Raw genomic sequence first — 6187 nt, forward strand, 5'->3', positions numbered from 1 at the left:
GCGTTTGAACTCGTTTATGAATGCAGCTCTCAGTCTGTGTGAACGTAGTACCCGCGTTCGAACGCGTTTATGAACGCGGCTCTCTGTCCGTGTGAACGCAGTACCGCGTTCGAACGCGTTTGTGAACGGACTATGTTCAAACGCGTTTGTGAACGCGATGTGAATTCAACAGCTTTTCTCCACTAATCTTGCAATTCTTCAAACCAGAGATATTCTAAACTTGTATGAAGCTCATATACATAATAAATACGCTTAGAATATTTTATACACAATTACCAACAATTAAAAAACCTAACAACCTTGTCCTCAATGTGGCTAGTTATTCATATTCTTATATTCATAAAGCTCTTTGTGCCAATCAAACTCATGTTCTTCTTCTAGACTATCTAAGAACATGATGTGAGTCAACTGATGCTTGCACTTGTGACGTAGGGTAAAGCAGTCATCACAATAGAAGGACAAACCCTTTTTCTTGTGGTCTTCCAAATTATTTGGTAGAAACCAATGCGTGATTTGTTGTCAATTCTACTAGGCAGCGGTAGATGTAGTCTCTAGTAGGCCTTGGGTTGGGTCATCTTCCCTCTCTCTTTCTTGCGAATCTAGTTTAGTTAATCCAATTTGAACTCTATCGGAACTGCTAGCCATAAGGCCTCCCTAGAAGTAGTGGGCCTCAAGGCTTTGATATCAACTTGAATGTCAAGCCTAAGTCCACTAATAAACATGCTCTTTAGGGTGGAGTCTAATTAGTTGTTGACCTAGTTGTAGATCCATTCAAACTCCTCTCGGTAAGTCTGAAGTATTGTTAACTCAGTTAGCTTATCAACATAGCCTAGAAGTCCTCGTACTAGATCAGACCAAACTAAGCATACATCGCGTTAGCAAAAGCCTATCAAGACTCGAATGATCGAGTTTTCTTTACCGACTAGCACCACCTGATTGCCATGCCCTTCATATGAAATGATATAAGTTAGATCTTCTGATAGTCAAGTGTCATAGTATGTGAAAACTATTTCACTAGATAGGTCCAATCTAGTAGATCTTTTCTTGAGAATTTTGGAAAACCAAGCTTGATACTTCAAGCTTGAATTCTCTAAAATGGTCCATCATAGCGATCTAAGCAACCTCATGGTGGATGCTAGTCTAGTGGGTCAAAGCTCATGGGTCTAGCTCGTGTCAAGCTAGGGCTGCATGTAGGTCTGGCTCAATTAGTTGATAGGGGCCCATCAGGTCGTTTCACCAATAGTCATCAAGCTTGTATTTGAGCCTAAAGTCATGCTCATAGGTACAAAATTGGATCGTGCAAGGTGGTCGAGTTGGTGCACAAAAATTCAACCCATCTCGAGACACATGCACTTCATCTCCTCCACTAACCATTACCTTAAGACCAAATTTCTATTTGGACTTGGGGGCAATGCCCTAAGCTACTATAGCCTTGGTGGCGACTGGGTAGGATCCTTGGTCACTATCCAACAGGTCTTTGTGGTGGTGAGTGATGGTAGAGGAAGAAAATCAAGCTTGAGCTCGATTTGCTGCATGTGTGACCATGATGCGTATCCAAAAGTCTCATCGACTCCTAGTGGCTGTGCAAGGTGCCCAAGGCCCAACTACAATAGACTCACAACAACACAAAGCCTTAATGAAAGGATAGCTTACAATAGAGGTAGTTATCAGGTTTGGCTACTTAATGGTCGTTGACGGCTATGGTAGCCAGTTGGCAACCGGGCAAAGAAAGCCAACCATGGCTGCTAGTGGTTATGGAAGTATCAGACCCAAGGTGACCAACTGTAAGTTTGCTACAGCGTGAAAGTTTGTCGATGGCAGTCTACAGGCCAATGCTAGTGTGAAAGATGGTCGTGGCTCGAGTGCGAAGGTCCCAAGAGAGATTGATAGTGGTGGTTTGGGCTAGGAGAGATTTATTATCATTGGGTGAAAAACTAAGGTTGTGAGCCCTAGCTTCCATCACGGTTGGGGAAGACAACATGGGTGCTGTCCCTTGGGCCTACTTCGGTGTTGCTACTACGATGAAATGGCTCTATAGATCACTTTTGCGAGCTTCTTGATGTTCTCCCTAGTAGATCTTGTGGATTCCTCTATAGAATCGGGTATCACCGTCGCACTCATCGGTGATTCGTCAATGGCAATAGCTGGTGGTGTTGGTAGTGCCTGCTAAGCTTCAATGAAGATGGAGATAAGTTCTTAGTCCTCTATGGTAGCAATCTCTCTCAGATTTGCCTTAAATGGTGTGCTCACCATTACCGAGGAACGATGGCTTTGATACTATTGTTATAAACCAAATTTAGAATGATCCATTCGTCGGAAAATTCTAAAAATATATATGTGGTAGCCTCGAAAGTCATGGATCTAATGGCTTTGGAATGAAGTAATTCTAAGATCGGGGTAAAAAGATATTAATGAAAAAAAAATGAAGGAAGGTCAAAATTAGAGAAAAATGGAAATGCCAACATTGCGGAGATCGTCTAAGGGTGGTGGATGGTCGTGGGATGGTGGAGGTAGACTGTAAGGTGACTGGTTTGTGAAGGAATATGGTGGCTAGATTTTAGAGGTAGATTAGGATTTTTAGACTAGATCTTCTCCTAAGAAAATAAATAGCTACAATTAAACGGTAAATGCAGAATAATAATATTAACTCAACTCGATATTCATTCCACAATGATAAATAACCCATGTTCACTCCTATTTATAGGAGTAAAGATAGGAGTAAAGTCATAAGGGGTCGGATCCAATTCACCTAATTGGGTTTACATACATAGATTATTTATTTTAATTTAAATTTAAAAGCAACATGTAAAATTAATTAACTAGACTCAACCTAACTGATTTAACTCTCGTGATCGGATCATAACATCAAGCGTGATAAAACCATTCTGAAATAAGTAATACCCCTATATAGTAGTATCCCTTTAGAGCAATATTCCTTTTGTTTGAATGGGTTCAAATGGTTTTTAAGCCTCCATTCAGTTATTATAGAATAAGAATTAGCTTTTTTATGAAATAAGCATAGAATAATTTCTATTTCTCTCTCTCACTTTATATCATCAAATTAATAACAAGAAAATTATATATTTGCCCTTGAGAGAATAAAACTCAAATAAAACTGTCATCTCTCTCTCTCATTAGACGTACTCTCCTCTTTCTTTCAAAAACCTGCACTATAAGGCAAAAGTCTGCACTACCTATATAAGTTTGCACTGCATGTCGTGATAGAAAATCCATACTACACGGCAAAAACCTCGCACTAAATGGTAAAAGGCTCATACTTTCCTCATGTAAAGATTAATTGAAATATTATTTATGTATTAGTACTTCTTTCTATCTACTAAGAGGCATTTTGGTTATTTAGTATGAAATATTAATAATTCTCAGCACAATTTTACTATTCTTTATTACTTTAATATCAACTTTATGTCACATAAAATATAATTATTACTCCTTGTATTAGTCTATGACTAAATATTATAATAACTTATAACAGTACTAGCTCTCTTCTTTTAGTATAAAAAATTATAATAATTATTTTAGAATTAGCCTTATTCAATAAATGAATGAAGCCCAAATGTTTTGCTAACTTTCTTTCCATTAAATTTTGTTCTATAAACATTCGAATAGACATGGAGTGCATCTCTGCCAGGAAGACATGCCTTTGAATGGTCATTGTGGAAAAGTATGCAATACTTGTTGAGCCGTTTGGCCCATATGTTTTGAAAAATTGCATCTACATATAAGATGTAACACAAATTAGTTTTAAGTTATTAGATCTTATAAACTATCCTTTCCAAGGACATCTTAATATACACTTTAATCAAGTAGATATTAGAACACATTCCCTCAACTTTGAAAGGAATGAAAAGAGAAAAAGAATACAATACTTAGATATTGGATCTTGAAACACATGAAACTAAATGGCCTCTTGATTTTGACATGAAAGCATCTACCAATCTCCACAATTGCTTGCGCTACAGCTCATATAACATAGTTTTAGAAATAGATACAGCAAATAAACTTCATTTTGATCATGATTTGCCAATTAAACATATAACACTAACAGTGCAACTCACAAACATTATATCGGTAAAGAACTTGATGACCATAGAATGAAAAGAATGACAAGTAAGACGAGAAGCTGTATCGAATTTTCTAGTTAAAAAAATAAAGAAATCTTATATACAATAGAAGACTTTTGAGAAAGAGAGAAGTAAAAATTTAATAGTATCCTACTTGAACCATGGGAGATAAAACAAACTTTTGATTGACTTTGATCCCATAGCAATGCATTTGTTCAAAAACAAAGAAATCTATTTAAGATATGATCATAAAAAGAGTGGAATTGGTGTTCCAATTGTAAATTCACATACAAAGTTTTGCATTATTTAAAGCCTCAAGAGTACCATCCCTTTGGTCAACACGTGCATCCCACATGCGTCTACAATGTCATTCTCCCAAACACCTAAAAAGAGATAGTTGAAATAACCTAATAGCTCCTGTGTCCGAAAGTTAATTCCTTCCCCCTTCCCCAAAGTGCCAACAAATGTGTCAACAAGATGAAAGTTACTTGCTTGTGTGATAAAGAGAGAGAAGCCAAGCCAAAAGAATTATAGTTAGGATTGGATTCTTTCCCCCCTTTGCTATAGAAGATTTTAGTGGTGGTTAGCTCTTCTGGCCCAACTTGTGGATAGTGCTGGGGTAAAGGGCTAGAAAGGAGAAGACAACCTTTTGGGTATGATAATGTTGCCTTATGCTTTTGTAGAGTGGGGAATAACATAACCCTCACACTATAAAGTGGACTCGTGATGGGGAAATGACAACCATTAGAATGAATTGGGTGTCCAAATCAATTGGCTGAAAGTTATATGATATGGCCCTTCTTGTGCTTATGTTTAACCAACTAGTGAGGGGTTAAGTTTCCAGTAATTCTTGGTGACTGTGCTAATGGGATGGTATTTAAAGAGGCTCATATTGAATGAATGTACACAGATTCAAATCCCAACGACACCGATTTAATTGGGCCACTATTAAATTCTCACTTCTCTCAAAAAAGTAATGGTAATAATTGGCCATAATTCATTTGTCCTTGAAAGTTGAAAGTTCTCTAGAACATTTTCCAAATCCCGGAAAAAGAAGTCCTCTCTGCTATGGAAGAGGATAAACTTAATACTAGCAGACAATTTTAGCTGCTAAAAGATGACTAGGAGTTAACGGTATTCATTACCCATGACAGGATATTATTAACTAGTGTGTGTCAGAAAAAGGAAGTTCCAAGTTCTTTCATCTCTTAATATTGAAAGAAAAGAAAACTTAAGATTAGGAAAAGGTTTACCCACCTCAAATCAAGGCAAAACAAAAGAGATTAGTAATGATGTTGCAACTTCACTTTTTTTTATTTTTTATTATCCACCTTTTACAATGTCATCTTCAACTCGACATCCATCCATAGTTACCAAAAACATTCAATTCGCATGAACTGCTTGGCAGTAGTTGCAATCCATGACTAGAAATCCAGTTAGTTTCAGAATAAGAGAAGGCAAGAAATAAGACAAGAATGAGCAGCAACTATGTTGAACCCCAGCAAAACTAGCCAAGTAGTCTGTACTACCTACTTAATAGATTCCAAATACACTGGCAAACAATAATAAACTACAACCAACAAAATGCCATGGAAAGCAACATATCCTTGGTCATTCAAACTCCACAAGATATCATGCAACATCAATTTGAACTTATATTATTGTTAAACACCGATCAATAATTTCCTTTGCATGTCAAATAACCGTACATTGTTAAAAAAAAATTGTCCTTGGCCAACCAGGAGCATCACCGTGCACCAGTTCCTTTTATGGAGTGCAGCTGTTAATGGAACAGAAACCAATTTGGTTTTAAATGTGACTGTTATTGCACAAAGGAAGAGAAGGAATCTTATGAGTCAAAAGTTGAGAGCAATGACCAGGACTAGGAGATAAAGTATCAGATGATAAGCACAAAAGGATGCAATGAAATGCTTAAGCTGGTAACAACTCAACTCTAAAAATGTAATGCTATTTAGTTTATAAACAATCCAGTGATACCCTCGAAGGGCTCAACACTTGACTTCTTGAAGAGGCAAATGGAGATTCTTACAGAAAGTAAAGAGTTACAGGAAGTTTGTCTCAGATGTAACGGTTTACAGCAATCT

Source organism: Typha angustifolia, chromosome 6 (genome assembly GCF_048772165.1).
Source record: "Typha angustifolia cultivar Huaian chromosome 6, ASM4877216v1, whole genome shotgun sequence".
Lineage (NCBI taxonomy): Eukaryota > Viridiplantae > Streptophyta > Magnoliopsida > Poales > Typhaceae > Typha > Typha angustifolia.